The following is a 17,958-nucleotide window of genomic DNA, read 5'->3' as shown; positions in this document are numbered from 1 at the left end:
ATTAATTGATTTTTTTCTTCAATAGTTTCTTTATGTTATAACATCATATGAGACATAACTTCCTTCTTAAGGATTTTGGTTTGGGAGTGATTTACAAAATGATAAGAATTGTAACACTAATTTCTAAATCAAAGATTCTCTTATTTTAGGAAATCTTGAAAATTAGTACAGTGACATCATTTATTAATGGTTTTGCTATTAAACTAATGAGTTCCATAAACAATCCTATCTAAATGATAAGGAAGAATGTTGTTTATACATATTGCTATTTACATATTTATAAATGGTATCATGAATTTCAAGAAAAATATTTCTTCAGAATGAGCCCATTGATAGGAAGATTCTCTTTTCTTCATTGGAGGTCTTGGAAAATAAAAGTCGATGGTCCAAGTTTTTCCACAATTTCAAATGGTCCTAGCGAGCCTTTATAAAATTTTGTGTGTTTACCTTTTTCTCCATGGGATTTGTCCCATTTAAATATAACATCACCAACTTCAAACATATTATTCCAACTCAACTTGAATAAACCATGAATTAACAATGTTCTGATTTTTACCATAAATATGTTTTCTTTATTCTTCCCTTCTTCTAATTTTAATATTTGTGATAATATTTGTTGACGGGAAGAACAAGGTTGATCCTGAATGGATTGGGTTTGGGCCAATGAAGATAAAACAATGTTAGGAGGAATAACTTCTTCTTTTCCATACACTAAATAGTAAGGAGAATCCCCTAAGGATGCTTCGTAAGTTATTCTATCTACCCAAAGAGAAAATACTAGAGCTTTATGCCAATTTCTATGGTTATCATCTATGATTTGTTTAATTCTTAAGAGATTTTTTTTAATGGATTCTACTATTCCATTCCTTTTGGGATAATAATTTGCAACATATTTCATCCTAAAACCTCATTTTAAATAAAACTCAGTTATTAAATTACAAAAAAAGTAGGATGCATTATCAAACATAAGAGCCATTGAAAGACCAAACTTGGTGATGATATGCTGGTCAATGAGTTCAATTACGATTTTAGAATTGAAAACTTTTAAGGGCACGAACTCCACCCATTTGGTAAAGTATTCGATAGGAGTGAGAATGTATTTGTGCTTAAAATATGAGTGAGGAATGATCTCACCTATAATTTCTAACCCCTATTGTTTGAATGGTTGCTCAATACTTACTGCTTGCAATGATAAGACTACCTTTCGTGAAGGAGTTTGACAGGTTTTCATCTCCTACTTAAATAAACTTGGCCAATAATACCCAATATGTAGGATTTTGTGAGTAGTTTTCTCTCCTTCATAATGTCCACCAGTGGGTCCATCATGCATTTCCTACAAAAAATTTCAAATTCAAATTTTCCAAGACATCTAAGCAAGACAAAATCATAATTTTTATGAAATAAAATATCATTCAAAAGTTGATAATGATTGCCCTTCAATATTAAGGATATTTTATTCTTGGGATTAACTTAAAGTGGTGCATAGCTATGCTTTATATAGAATATGTAGTCTACATATTGAGAATTAGAGTTTACAAGGAATACCTTGATACTTCGAAACTTTCACTTTTACCAGCTTCAAATGTATTTTCAGGTGAGCCAACAACCATCTTGCAAAGCCCTGGCCTCTAGCAATTTTAGCAGGCTTAATTTCAATCTTATATTCTTGTAGAGATGTGACTCAATTGGCCCTTTTCTGCTAATTCTCTTTGAATTAATAACTTTCTAACAACAAGGAATGGTACAATTATTTTTTTATGTGATTTTAGGTGAAAAGGCCTAAATTCTTTAATGGGTTTGAAAATTGTAAAAAGATTACTTCTCAGCTTATGAGTATTTTAATTCGTCTCCCTGTAATGTTCAACTGAAGAAGAAAACATGAACTTATTCTTATTCATGGTTCTTCAGTGTTAACACCGTTGCATATCAGTGATCAGAGTCAAAAGTATACAAAAAAAATTCTTTAGAATATTCAGGAGAAAATAATGAAGGGGAATTCATAATTCTGTGTTTTATGGATTCAAGAGATTTTCTTTTAGTTTGTCCCCACTTATAGACTTCGTTTTTTCTTATCATATTTTGTAGAGGCATAAAAACCTATGAAAAATCAGGCACAAAATATTTGACAAAATTGATTCTCTCTAGAAATGATTGCATTGAATTTTTGATGTGAGGTAAAGGAATTTCAGAAATAGCTTTGACTATTTTAGGATCTATGGTAATTCCATCTTTTGAAACTATAAACCCTAGTATTTTTCCTTCAGTCATGGAAAAATATTATTTCTAACGATTAAAAGACATCCCAAACTTTATGAATATTTGAAAGTTTCATTTGAGGTTGTGTAGTTGACTACTTCACTTTTTTGAATAAATTGTACTGCCATCCGAGTTAAAAAAAACCTTTGATTAAACCTCTTAAAGCGATATCCATGGCTCTTTGAAATGTTGCTGCAATGTTTATCCAACCAAAGGGCATATTTTGGTAGAAATACATTCCCATTTGGTTCTAAAAGTTGTTTTAAGCCTATCAATAGGATGAAAAATAATTTCATTATAACCTGAAAATCCATCTAAGAAAGACATTAATTCATTCTGTAACTGATTGTAAGTTCTACTCTATAGGAGGTAATGAAAAATTATCCTTCTTAGATGCTTTATTCAAATTTTGAAAATATATACAAATTCTAATATCACCATTATTTTTCCTAACTTGTACAAGATTTGATACCTATTTTGAGTGTCTAACTGGGAAAATGATTTTAGCCTTGATCAACTTATTCAATTTAGCCTTAATTTGAGATTCAAGGTCGGTGTGAATTTTTCTGAGCTTCTGTTAGACATTTTTCACATCAAGTAACATTATTATTGTATGTTGAATGATAGAAGCATCATGAGTTATTAAATCATAATAGATCTAAGGAAATACATCCTTATATCTTCTAAGGAAGTGTATAAAAGAAAGTCTTTCATTAGGAGAGAGTCCAAGTCCTAGATTTATATTTAGGGGTTTTTTTCCACACCTTAGGTTGATGAATTCAAATTTTAGAGAACTCCTTTGGATCTTGAAATTGGTTTGCATTTTTGAATCTATCTTTCAGGTCATATATATCTTCTAATTTTACAACATAATTTCGAAGGAATTTCCACTATGTTTTTCATTAGAGTACGTACTAAGATTTATATCATGTATATCCTCATTAGTGATCTGATTGGTATATGTTCCTTCGGATGTAAGGAAACTCAGGATATTCCCATCAGCATTAAACATTGTCCAATTGTTGAAATTATCAAGAATAGAGGATCAAAAAATTAATTCAATGGAAAACCTATCGGGGATAAAGTCCTCAGGAGGAATGAGTTTGGAGGTAACATTGGCTAACAGATCAACACTGGCATTTTAATTCAAGGGATATGAGATATATTAAATGCCAAAAAATGGGAGGTTAAATATTGGAATAAATACTAATAATGTTTTAACTGAATTCAAAGCAAATGAATATTATTACGTACATGTTTGATCAAAATTTCAGAATCACCAAAAAATTTGAGAAATTTAACATCAAGACTTAGTCTTTTGTAGTCCTTGAACAAATGCTTCATATTCAACCACATTATTAGTAAATTCAAACTCAAGTCTACAAAAAAGCATATTTTTTTATTTATTTGGACTGACTAATATGCAAACATCTTGTGCACCATCATTGGAATTAGATCTATCAAAAGAAAGAGTCCAAACGACATTATCTACAATATTTTATACAGGTAATTCTACAATATTTACACACCTAGATGACTATGCCTGCAAATTTTTTTCAATTTGTGATGTAACAAAATCAACAAGAAAATGAGAATTTTGTCCAGGGAAACTACCAAAGAAATATTGAGAAGAATAATTTCCCAAAATGTTGTTAGTGAAGCCTATTGGCTCGTTTTCTTCATCTAGATCGGTCAAAATGTATTTTATGTGTTTATCCCTATCAATTCTGATTTGATTAGGTTTACCATTATAAGGGAGCCAAAGATGAGACCAATCTATAAAAAAGTAGGTCTCCAACTTCTCAAAACAATCCCTATTCAGATTGAGGCCAAAGAATTCATGGATATCTGCAACCAAGTTATCAATGACCATAATTATTTTTGAGTTGGATGATAATCTAATTAAAACATCATTGATATCTCCTAGAACCTTAACCTTTGTTCTATCAAGATGGAGTATTTTTAAGGTGGGTCTTTAGGGATTTACATTTAATTTCAAGCATACTAAATAAGGCATGATATTTGAAGAGGCACCCGAATCTACTGGATAGTTATGAACATTCTTGTTAAAAAGTTCAAGGTTAAGAGGAAAGGAGGTGTATGTGAATTACATCTATCTCTAATTAAAATTTCATCAGAGGGACCAATACTATCAGAAGTGGGATTAGGAGGCTTGTTATTTCCTTTAGAGGCTTTAGTGGTAACAAAAACTTATGGTAATGGAGAAATAGGAAGTACATTTAATTAATTAAGTAATAATGTTTGCTTTTGCTTCAACTTACTAACCTCATAGACACAAATATTAGCTTTGGTTTTATTCATGTCTTCCACAATGTTATATTCTGTAGTATCTGATATTATTAGAGTCTTTGATGTAGGATAAGTTGAAGGAGTTTTCAGAGTATTTGATGTGCACCCTATAGATTGATTAGAAGTATTTTTTGGTGTACATTTTTCACTTGATGAGATACTTTGCCTTTTTTAATTTTTGTGTACTGTGTCTGCAAGTACTTTCCTCAAAGTATTGACAGGAAGGGCCTCTTATTATTCTACTTCATTATCTTAAGGAGTAAGAATAAAATTCCATAAACCATTAGCTTTAGTGAGTTCCTCCTTGTATTCTTCTTTCGTTGGTTGTGCTCCTTCCTCTATTGCTTCTTCACCAGAATCGACAATGGATATTTTGGTAGGTGGTTGAGATTGAGCGAGCTAATTTCTTCTTATCGATCTAAAAGTTCTTCTAGTTGAGGTTTCAACTACTTTCTTTTTTAATTCCACCATTTCAGTGGAAATAGTTTTGAGGACTTTCTGTAATCCTTATAAATCATAACAATCATTAAAAACTTTCATTTTGGTTCTTCTTTGAACATAACGTTTTTGGTAGATTTCCTTTCCTCAACAATAGCTTTCTTCTCAAGGGATAACAACCTTTTCTTGTCTGCTAGAGTTTCTTTCTTATTTTTGATAAGTGCTATATTTTAATCTATCAAAAACATTGAAATATTTGAAGGTAGGGTGTTGATATACCATTCTACCTTTACTTTATCGCTTGGTCTAGATGCAGTTGTGATCTTATTAGTAGCACTGGTTGGGTGTGAGAAAAGTGAATAATGTGATGAAAATGGATTTGTAGATGAAAGAGTCAATGGATGATATGAGGATGGTAAGAATAACGTGGTACAATTTGTGAGGAACTGGAAGGAATGGTAGTTGTGGATCGTAGAGAAGATGTAATGTTCTCACGAATAGATGAATCGACACCAGAGGGAGGGTTTTTTTTGCGGTGAGTTGGAAATGGGAAAGTGAATAGTTTGATTCCAAGATTCTCACTTTGTGATCTAGTAATGACTCTAGATGATTTTAATGAAGATGTAACACTCTATTCATAAGGTTTAGGTTGAACAATTTTTTCACCAGAAATTGAAATTCCTTCTAATGTATGTATAGGAGTTTGAAGTTCAAGAGCTTCGGCTGGCTGATCTGGAACAAGAGTATTTACAGAGGATTCACTAAAGCTAAGATATTTGGAAGATTTTTTTACAACCTCAAATTGAGAAGGAGGTGATTTGGAATGCGATCTAGAAGTTGAAGGTGATTTTGATGGAGGATACTGACTCTTAGAATGATCAATTGATTTAATATGTGATCTCCTTGCCATTCACAATTTGATGACCCTATTTCTAATGCCAAAAATTTCGATGGTCAAATTTGACATCATCACCATTAGGTGAAAACCACTCATCCAGAGCCCCAATTAGACCTTTTTCTATTTGGGATAGTGGGTCCGACTATAATTATGGTACCAATTACCCTTTCGCAGAAAACTATATATAATGGAATGCATGGTGCTGATAATAAGATCTAAATATATATTCTAACTATCTAGTTTTAAGTTATTATAACCTATTATATTACCCGGGTAAATTGAAATCATATGTGCTAGAAGATCTAGTAATAAACACAATAATGTAGATTATTATGCAATTACAATATTTAACTCGATTAAAGAAAATTAATTTAATTAAATGGTTAATTAAAGTAATTTAGATGAAACATGACATATGATAAATATCTCATTTGTTAACTTTATGAATTAAATCTCATTCAAACATGCCAAAACTGGTAATGAAATACTGACATAAAACATATATGCATGAACAAAAAAATTAATAAAAGAAAACAACTCCTTTCAAAGGAAAGAAACGGATGCAATAGATAATAGTGCCCAAGAGACTGCGAATCTTCTCATTCTAGAACTCTTAGTGGTTCAACTTTATTATTAAGAAAAAATTAAATACAAAAGTGTAATTCAAGCCTTTTCTTCCCAAAATTCAAAACCCCTTCTCTAATGTTATAGAGGGAGATTTATAATAAAAAAAATACAATACAACTAAATCTCCTGAAGTATCTCATAAAAGCTATAACAATAATAGACCAGAAAGGTAATCATTACAAAAATATTGAACATAAGAGGAGTATGTATAGGCTTAGTCATCATCCTACAAGTAAATATAATAGCCTTTAAATAGGTCAACTTATGTGTGTGTAACACCCCCAATAATTTGCTTTTTAGATAGTTACTATCTTTAGACATTGAATTATTATTAGATTTAATGGAAAGAGAGATTGTGATGAGACTTATGTCGTGATGAATTTGTATTATTATTATTGGGTTAATAAATAATTTTCTTGGGAATATTCAGGAAGAGCACTAGAGTGTACAAGACTTCTTGCTAGGTTAGAAAAGTTGTGGTGGTCAAGTCCACATGATGGACCTTCCTGAAAAAGTCTCCTAAAAATTCATATGACAAAAATAAAATTAAATTAACATAATTGGAGAAAAAAATTATGTTAATCACTTAGTTGGAGAGAAATTCTAAGTGGGGTGGAATAAAGGACCGCGGTAGAGAAAAGAAGTATTTAAAGAAAAAGAAAAGTATACTTTTTTGGAAAAAATAAAACAAAAGGACCTAGGGAAAGGGTTGGCATAAATTAAAGAATGGTGTTGTTAAAATATGCTAGGGAAATAAAATCCATAAAAAACCTACACATGAATCAATGAAGGGGGGATTCCAAAGGCAAGGAAATCTTAACTTGAGGTACAATTGGAGGATACACTTCACGGTTAGGAGGAACGTGCTCAGTCCTTGAGTAATTTCCCTAGCAATATTTTTAGCAAGAGATTTTATACTATTATATTCAACCTTGCATATAAAATTAAATATCAAGTGCTATGATGAATCATGATTTATTACCAAGGGATATGCTAATTGTAATAATTCTTGTGTTGATTAGATGTTTAAATAGTGTAAGAAAACTGATTATGCTAGTTGTAATAATTTTCGCATTCATTAGATGTTTAATAGTGCAAGAAAACTGATATTTTTCTACATGAGCATGTATTTATTGTTATTGGGGATATCTTTCTTGTATAAGAGTGAATGGAAAATTTAGAAATAGGAGGAAAATTGTGAATAATTAAGAAAGATAAATCTATGTTAGCGATGCAAACCTGGATGTGCTGATTATAAATGTAAATGGTATTGCAACAAAGTATTGGTATTGCAACAAAGTATTTTTGTATGAAAGGAATAATGAATTATCAGTATAGGTATTGGAAGATACATTTTGGATCCAACTGAGTGTATAATGCTTATAAAATTAGTTTTTGTTGGCTTAAAAAGGGAGGAAAATCTCATATCTTACCGACGCAAAAGACTTAGTACGGATATCAGAACACTTTTTGAGGATCGAATAAGAAACTCTTATAGGAATGACTCTCGAGATGGATAAACTAACACCGCTGTTATAAGTGATAAAGTATACTTATGGAATTATAGAAAACAAAATACAACTAAAACTCACACAAAACCATAGAATTCATAAGAAAATAAAATACGTTGAAATGAATTAATAGGTATCTCCCCAATTAACAGAAGATTTTTACTGATTTGGACTCATATCTTTATGTTTTTTTCCACTAATATATATAGAACATAACCAATGACAGATAAAATCCCTTTCTAAGACTTAAAATAAGTCTAAGCACTAACTTAGGAAAATTCGATATGAAGACAAAGGTGCACCAAAATCGCATCACTAAAAATTAATGAGTTTAGTAATATTCAATCAATTATACACATATTTTAGCCATATAGAGAAATGGGAAATGTCTCTAAGGAAAGAAGGATGGGGTTTAGGTTTAGGATAAACTATTAAAGTTATTGGATCATGGTCACAAAGAAAGAAAATTCCACCACGTAATTTATATACCATTGTAGTACTTAGAAGTAAATGGTATATAGAGTAGAGATGAAATGAACCAACAATAACACCAAAACTCACAACATAGGTTTAGGGATGACAGGGAGAATCCACACCATTGGACCATGGAGAACCAATTGCCACCCTCCACCCCATCTTTGCACTAGAAGCCACGTGACCATGACTTGGATCAAAGAGATGTGGTTGCCTTGGATTTGCTCAAAAAAATTCGTGAACTGACTGCGAGGCCCTTAATACAATGTATATTCCACTAGGGGAAAATTGTAATGTGAAATTTAGACACAAATACAATCATACAGCAATGGTCAAGGAATAATAAATTATTGAGCCACATAGACTAAACCTCAAGGTATAGAATAGTCATACAGTAATACACGAAAAATTAAATAGTTATAATTATATCCCAATTGCTATTACATGGTTCTTGATAATCATATGTCAAGACAAAAGAGTGCATAGTTTAGTTGACACTTCACAAATTCTATAGATTATTGAAACTATATTGATCACCATGATAAATTAACTTGGTTGACGCTGATTAAGTTAGAAGTTCCATTGAATAGGGTATGTGTTTACCTATGTAGAATAATTATACCACACCATGGGAAAACTAAACACACAAGCCTAATTAGAAAAAAAAAATAGTGAGGTATGTGAAATATGATATCAGAATTGTAGGTTCTAATCTAGACCTAAGGGAAAACTATAGTGGAATAAAAAGGACAATTGTAGAAATTATTGCCTTGTGTAAATGGAAGAAGCCTAAAACCAACCTACTACTTGAAGGAGGGTTTCGGTCGAGTTGGGAGGGAAGGTACACCTCGTGTAACATAATTCTTGGACAAAAAGTAGAAGAAGATAAGATATTTGACTGAAAAGTTTGGTCATAAATTTCTTGACACAAAACAATAAGGGGATAAGGAATACCCCTTAAGAAGAAAGTACAATGAGAACTATAATTAAAATTTTATTTTTCTTTGTAGAGAATGATGGGTTATGGAAAACTAAATTTGTTGGTTGTAATGATGTATGGAACATCAAGGCCTATCGGAGTTGTAGGTGCAATATTAGAGTTTGATTTTAGAGAGGAGATAAGTAAATATGAATGGTGTTATATTTAATTAATGTAATTAAAAATTCTACAATACCGAAACTAATGGAAATATTTCCTTAAGTGGATTAAGATGTAAAATACTAATGTTTATATTATTTATCAGCAATGAAATCCAAAAGCCACCTAACAGTACCCAAGTGCTTACTTGAAACTTAAGGAAAAAATGATTGAAGTAACATCCCTTCATGATATCTATAACAAAGGTATTGCAATACCAATGTATTACAAGTGTGAATTCTTCCTGGAAGAACTAGATGATAAGAAATTCCATCCTCATATGATTATAGTAGGATTATAATAGTACAATACAATTAAGTCATGTAGACCAAACACAATATGATGCAGGATGAATACTAGGTGTTTGACAAACTTTTTGGAATTTTAGGTGTGCCTCTTGAAGTATAATTATTAGGTATTATTTTTGAAATATAAATTCTTGAGAAATCATATTTGATTTGTCAAAAAATCTAGAAGGAAACAATCCATATGTGGGAAAGTTCACTTTTATTTGTATTTTCAAGATCGACGTAGGGTTACATTCTCTGCTAAAAAAAAAAAAAAAAAACCAAAAAATCACCTATGGTAAAGTTGCACCCCTATTTGGATATGGTATTCATTAGTAGAGATCTCAATATTCAAAGGGAAAAGGTCCCTCAAGGTTAGAAGGTAAGTATTGTAGATAGTTTCCTTTGTGGTAACAAAAGAGTTAGAAACTCATTGAGTCTAAATCCTAAGGTCACATAATTGTTCTATTGAACCATCATAGTGACTTACAACATATCCATGTAAGTGGACTGATTATGATTATGATTGCAAATGAGGTCTGATTTCAATTGGAAAAGAGGGGTATTTGTGGGTACTTATTTGTTGAACATGGTGTGATTCCTCACCTACCCCAGATTCTCAGTTTACCTAATTTCACATGATATTTTGAACTAGATTTTATCACTATAAGGAGATGTTGGAATTTGTTACTATACACAAGATAAATAATGTGGACTGGATAAGTTTCCTGATGGAAATTACGCAATAATTTTCACTATTTGCATCCTGGAAAGACAATCCATGGTCCGGAAAGGTTTTGATAGTATATGTGTTATTTGAAAATGAAGAGGTTTTGTTGGAAATTTCTTGAGGACATTAACCATATAAATAAGTCCATATTTAAAAAAAGTCAAAAATACTATCAACCTTAGCACATTTTGGAAAAAAAAAACAAGGAGAGGTAATAGAGATACGATGATCTATTTAGCAACCTCATGAGGAAGCATATTTGAACAAACAATTTTGAGAGCCTAAACATTAGAGGTGCCAATTTAGTAGTTGACTTCGATTGACTACTACAAAATTAGAGAAGATTCATTTTCAATGCATAATGAGGTAGAATTGGAAGCCTCATTCCAACAATCCTACTCTTAGAATTCATTATTAGAGACTTAAGGTAGGATACTCTAGAATTATTTTATTGAAACATATTTTGGAAGGGATAATCTTCGAAAGTTACATCATATGAGAAGTTTAGGAGAGTATGAGAGAAAAGTAATATCGATACCAATTTCCTCCAAAATGAGTGCACCCACATATTTTAGAGATTCATTAGACAATATTTAAGTGCATGCAACTAGTAACAAAAACAAACAAACAAGAAAACTTGAAAATTCTAATAGGGAAATCATGATCCTAGACATCCTATTCTTGTCGGTAAAATAAGGAACCAAACCTAACTGGATAAGTCCATTATGCTAAATGGAAAAAGAAAATCTTCAACAAAAATATGTGATTCAAATATGTCTAATAAAGGATTATTGCAAGTCTCTTTCAAAATGTATATATGGAATATAATATAAATAATTTATAACGAATAAATTCGGTTGACAAGAAGAGAACTTAGGTAAATGTGGACAAACACATATGTGAAGGAGCTACCAATTATGGGGTGTACACACAGCAAAAGATAGAATATCACTAAAAATTGTGGTTAATGGAAATATAAATAAAAAAAATAATAAAGTATGTAGAATAATTAGAGACTACCAAGTTGAAAATAATTGTAATATTGGTATTTTAAGTGCCTCAAGAAACTATAAAAATAGGAAGGCACTGAAGGATAGTGCATAAATGATTAAGGAAACAACAACCTTACACAAAAATGAATAAGGGTAAAATGGACCAAAGCTAAAATCAAGACATCAATATTAAAGATAAAATGGCCTCAAAAACTTAGTGGGATTAAATAGCAGTATTGTGATTTCGTTAGAAAATTCAAAAATTAGATGATTATTAAACCAAAAATGACTATAAAGTGGATTATTGTAATGATGTGACCAGATACACTAGGAATATTGATAGAAAATCTTGGAGTAGTCTCACAAAACCATAAGACACAAATTTATAATGGTGCAACAAAACCATGAGGGAAAATACCTAAACTTATATTTTGCTAGTAATGTATTGGTTTAAAATAAATGTATACATGGAAGTGAAGATGTCTGGAACCAATGAAAATGCTTTTACTAACATATTGTGTGTTGATGCACATAGAAATACAAAAGAGAAAGGATTCATGGTTATACACAGGAGTAAGATGCCACATAATTTTTATAATTAATCTACAATGCATGCCAAACTAGAAAAATCAAGGGAGTGAGTTAAAAGAAAATAGTGGATAAGGTTTAAAAAGGACAAGGAGTGTTGTAGGTTTTGGAAATTACCCTTGTCATTTAAGCCATGAACCCTAGGTGTATCAGAATAATGTTTACTTATATATGTTGGTATTGTGAATTCCTTAATTTTATCCTCATACTTTTATCGGTTTATGGAATGGTATGGAAAGAAGTAGCACGACTATCAGAATGGACTTGACTAGGTCCATTTTGAAACAACACTAGAAAAATATAACAACCATGGAAGTACCTGAGATAGTAGGTTTTCTTACACTTAAGTATGCATGACATATGCATATTTGATAAAATGCTACGAAAGTAGCAACATAACAATATTCTAGTAATTATTGTTTCCTCTTTGTAAGTAATATGAAAGGAACAATGGAAATTAATATTTTGTATGTTCCATTAAATAATTCCCATATCACTTGGTATAACTATGAATAAATATACGAAAAGGATCTATGGTATTGTTGTTACTGATCTTGTTTGGATGCATGTGGGTAATTTTGTTGAGTGCAAGTTGTTGGGTTGTGTTATATTCTTTCCACGACTAGCCCATGTAGTTAACTGGGGTGTTAGAGGGGGGATAGAGCCCCCCTTTGTTGCACCGATTGTGTAGCAGGGGGGGGGGTCACAGGGGGTTTGACGGGTGCAGGTAACCCCACTCTATGGGTTTCGGGGCAACGTCCCAGAAAACTTTGGTTTTGGAACGTATGTTAGGTTGGCCGACCCACCTATGGTTTTGTGCATGATTTTCACACATGTTTTTAGATGCGATGGATTTCGGTCCATGGTTTTGGATGCGATGGTTTTCGGTCCATGGTATTAGCTGCTTCGGAATGTATAAATATGTGTTATATCATTGAAAGGAACATAATGAAAAATCAAGCTGGTAGTCCCGATTTTGGGATCTAGGGGAAAATCTATGTGTATATGTGTTTTATGTGTTATGCTCTCACATTGTTTATTTTATGTGTTTTAGAATTCGTATGTAGGTAATTTCTGTGCGGGGTTAAAACCTGCATTTGGTATCAGAGCTATTTTGGCATCAAGGGGACGCCTTTATTGCTTAGGGGTTTCACTCGGGCCTCTGGTAGACCTTGTTCAGTGGGAGATCTGCGAGATTGATTCTGGTGGTGAAAGAAGATGGCGAGTAGTGGAAACATAGAGATGAAGAAATTTAATGGTCAGAGTTTTGAGTTGTGGAAACTCAAGATGGAGGATCTGTTGGTGGATCAAGATTAGTGGATTGCGGTAGATCTAGGTACTAAACCAGCAAGAGTGTCTGATGAAGAATGGAAGAAGTTGGATCGAAAGGCAAAGAGCACAATATGATTTTGTGTCTCAGATTTAGTATTGCTGAATGTATCAGGGGAAGCTATGGCGAAGGCTTTGTGGGACAAGTTAGGGACTTTGTACCAATCTAACTCTATGGTGAATAAATTGTTCCTACGGAAAAAGCTGTATAACCTGAGGGATGGACACTTGGTGATAGAGCATCTGAACGCATTTAATAGTGTGGTAAGTCAGTGAGCATCTGTTAATATTAAAATTTGAGATGAAGATAAGTGCATCAGTTTGTTGTGTTCTCTACCAGATTCGTGGGATAGTTTGGTTATTGCAATAGGTATCAATGCAACTACTTTGTAGTTTGATGAAATAGTCTCATCCTTGCTGACGGAGGAGATGACACCAAAAAATATGGACAGCTAGAATGGTGATGCCTTGTTTGTACGAGGATGTTCCCAGAACAGAAATAAAAATAAGTCATCGAGTGGGAGATCTAAATCTAGAGGGAGATATAAATCTCCAGGAAAACTTGTAAAGGTGGTGTGCTGGAAATGCGAAAAGGAAGAGCACTACAAAAGCGATTGTAAATCTAAAGCTCCTGATAAAGGAAAGGGATTTGATGATGCTCCTTTTGCAGAGGAAAAAACCACCTCAGATGAAGGTGGGGATGTGTACTTGGCTTCTTCAAGTACACATGTAGATCATGAGGCATGGTTGATTGACTTAGGTGCACCTTTCACTTCGCTCCCCATAGAGAGTGGTTCTGCGAGTATGAGAAATATGATGGTGGTGATGTCTTCTTAGGGGATGATAGGGAGGATAGAATCATTGGTCATAGAAAAGTAAAGTTGAAGTTGCAAGGTGGAAGGGTTATAGCACTTCCGGGTGTTCTGCATATTCCTGCATTGGCCAGAAATATGATTTTTATAGGCAAGATGGATGGTGAAGTTGTAAAAATAGTGTTCCAAAGGATACTTGCAAGATGGTTCGGGAAACACTGGTATTCATGCGGGGAGTTTGGATTAGAACTTTGTACAAACTACAAGGTAGCACGGTTGTTGATGGGTGCAACAGTTCTATGGTTCCTGAAGGTGGAGTAGAAAATGTAGTGGTCTCTAGAGAGAAGACCATGTTGTGGCATCAAAGGCTTGGACATATTGGAGAGAAGGGCCTTTGAATACTTCATGGTAATGGTTTGGTAGAAGGTATGAGTAATAGCCCTCTTGATTTCGATTTCTGTGAAAATTGTGTATATGGTAAGAGGGAGAAACATATATTAGATCTTGTGCACAGTGATGTGTTTGGACCTGTGAAGGTTCCATCACTAGGTAAGTCTGTGTACTATGTATCATTTATAGATGACTTCTCAAGGAATACATGGTTATATTTCCTTAAGAACAAATCTGAAGTCCTTGATAGGTTTAAATAATTTAAGGATCTAGTGGAAAACCTGACAAAGAAGAAGATAAAGGTGCTAAGGACAGATAACGATGGAGAGTTTTGTAGTAAGCAATTTGAAGAATTCAGTAAGAAGTGTGGTATAGCACAACAGAATACTACTCCATACACACCTGAGAAAAATGGATTTGTAGAAAGAATGAACAAGATGTTGATGGAAAGAGAAAGAAGCATGTTCAGTGGTGCTGGGTTAGGACAAGAATTCTAGGCAGAGGCGGTGGAGACAACATGCTACCTAGTCAACAGATCACCTTCATCAACGTTGGAGGATAAGACTCCACAAGAGGTATGGACTGGTAAGAAACCCTCTCTTTCACATCTGAGGGTATTTGGATCTGATGCATATGTACATGTTCCAAAGGACAAATGAACCAAGTTAGATAGTAAATCTAAAAAGTGCATCTTTATTGTGTATAAGGATGGTTTAAAGGGTTATAAGCTTTAGAACCCAGTAAAAAGGAAGGTTGTGTACAGCTGAGATGTGGTGTTCAGAGAGGTAAAAGATGTTATTAAACATGAAGTCCAATCAAAGGAACCTGAGAAGATAGAGTTTAAGCTAAAGGAGGAAGAATCAGACTCTACAACAGAGGAGGAATCAGAAGATGAAGAGCCACAAACTCTGGGTGTGAAAAGATTAGTTCGAGAAAGAAGGCAGCCAGAAAGGTATAGTCCATTTGCTTTCTATTCAAATTTTTCTTTATCTATTACTGATGATGATCCCAGAACTGTGAAGGAAGCAGTAGATTCAGAGGATGGAAAACTCTAGAAAGAGGCCATGGTTGATGAAATGGCATCTCTGCACAAAAATTAGGCTTGGGATCTCGTGGAGTTGCCGTCTGGAAGGAAACCCATTGGCAGTAAATGGGTGTTTAAGAAGAAGACAAACACAGAAGGAAAGGTGGAGAAATACAAAGGTTGGTTGGTAGAAAAAGTTTATTCCCAGGTGTCGGGAATTTATTTTTTTGATATTTTTTCTACTTTTGCCAAGGTAACTTCTATTAGATTACTTTTATCTGTTGCTACTGCTTTTTATTTCAGGTAGAATAGATGGATGTGAAGATATCATTTCTTCATGGGGATTTAGAAGAGGAGACCTACATGAAGCAACCAAAAGGCTTTGTGGTGAAGGGTAAGAAAGAATTGGTATGCAAGTTAAAGAAGTCTCTACATGGGTTAAAACGGTCACCAAGGATGTGGTATCAGAAATTTGATACATTTATATGGGGACTTGGCTCCACCAGAAGCAAAGCAGATCACTGTGTATTTTAAATTAATTGGTGACTGTGTTATTTACTTGGTCTTGTATGTGGATGATATGTTGCAGGTTGGAAATGACAATGAAATTATCGAGGATTTGAAGACCCATTTGTCCTCCAAATTCAATATGAAAGATATTGGTGTTGCAAACTATATTTTGGGCATGGAAATTAAAAGTTATTGGACAAAGAGGAAGCTCTAGTTAAACCAGAGGAAGTATGTTGAGACAATATTTTACAGGTTTAATATGCAGGATAGTAAACCGGTGAGGGTTCCTATTCCTGTCGGTGTAAAGTTATCTGCTAAAAAATGTCCCAAGACACAAGAAGAGGAAGAGGACATGTCATGTGTTCCATATGCAAGTGCAGTTGGTGGCCTGATGTATGTGATGGTCTTTACTAGACCAAACATTGCACATGCAGTGGGAGTATTGAGTAAGTTTATGTCAAAACCAGGAAAGGAGCATTAGACAGTAGTGAAGCGGGTTTTCAGGTATTTGCGTGGCACTAGTGATTATGGTTTGTGCTACCAAGGAAGACTAGGATTGGAAAGAGTGTCGGATATTCATGGCTTTGTTGATGCAGACTGGGCTGGAGATCTAGATCAGAGAAGATCTACAACTGGGCATGTGTTTAACCTATTTGGAGGTGCAGTTAGTTGGATGAGTAAGAAATAATCTATAGTGGCACTATCAACTATAGAGGCAGAATACATGGCAGCCACTCATGCAAGCAAGGAAGCAGTTTGGTTGCAGAGATTGTCTTCAAGTATGGGGATAATATAGGGAGCTATAACGATGGACTGTGACAACCAAAGTGCAATTTTCTTGGAAAAGAACGATGCATATCATTCAAAGTCAAAGCAAATTGATGTTCAGTATCACTTTGTGAGGGATATGATAGAAGACAAAATGGTGTTGGTGGTAAAAGGTGGACACTTTGAAGAATACTATAGATGCATTGAAAAAATTTGTGAGCTCTAAGAAGTTCTCTTGGTTTAGAGAAACAATGGGCATTGTAGGGTTGGATAAATGACTAAGCTCTCTTGTAGCCCCCTATGGAAAGAAAAAAACAAGTGGGATAATGTTGGGTTGTGTTATATTCTTTCGATGACTAGGTCACATAGTTAACTGGGGGTTAGAGGGGGGTAAAAACCCTCCTACATTGCATTGATTGCATAGCGGGGGTGTGATAGGGGGTTTGAGGGGTGCAGGTAACCCCACTCTGTGCGGTTCGGTGTAGTTCCCCGGAAAATTTTCGTTTTGGAACCTATGTTAGGTTGGGCAGACCCACCTATCACTTTGTGCATGATTTTCGCACATGTTTTTAGACGTGATGGTTTTTGGTCCATGGTTTTGGATACGATGGTTTTCAGTCCATGGTATTGGATTCTTCAACATGTATAAATATTTTTTATAACATTCAAAGGAACATAATGAAAAATCAAGCTGGTAGTCCCAGTTTTGGGATGCAGGGGAAAATCTCTGTGTATATGTGTTTTATGTGTTATGCTCTCGCATTGTTTATTTTCTGTGTTTTAGAATTCGTATGCAGGTAATTTCTGTACGGGGTTAAAACCTGCACAAGTGGAATAAAAAATATCAAACACATGTTTAACATGTGTGGAAACATG

The sequence above is a fragment of the Pinus tabuliformis genome, chromosome 3_1, assembly GCF_031772625.1.
Source record: "Pinus tabuliformis cultivar Carrire ecotype Pingquan chromosome 3_1, CPIR1, whole genome shotgun sequence".
NCBI classification, from domain to species: domain Eukaryota; kingdom Viridiplantae; phylum Streptophyta; class Pinopsida; order Pinales; family Pinaceae; genus Pinus; species Pinus tabuliformis.
This window is presented reverse-complemented; position numbering follows the sequence as displayed.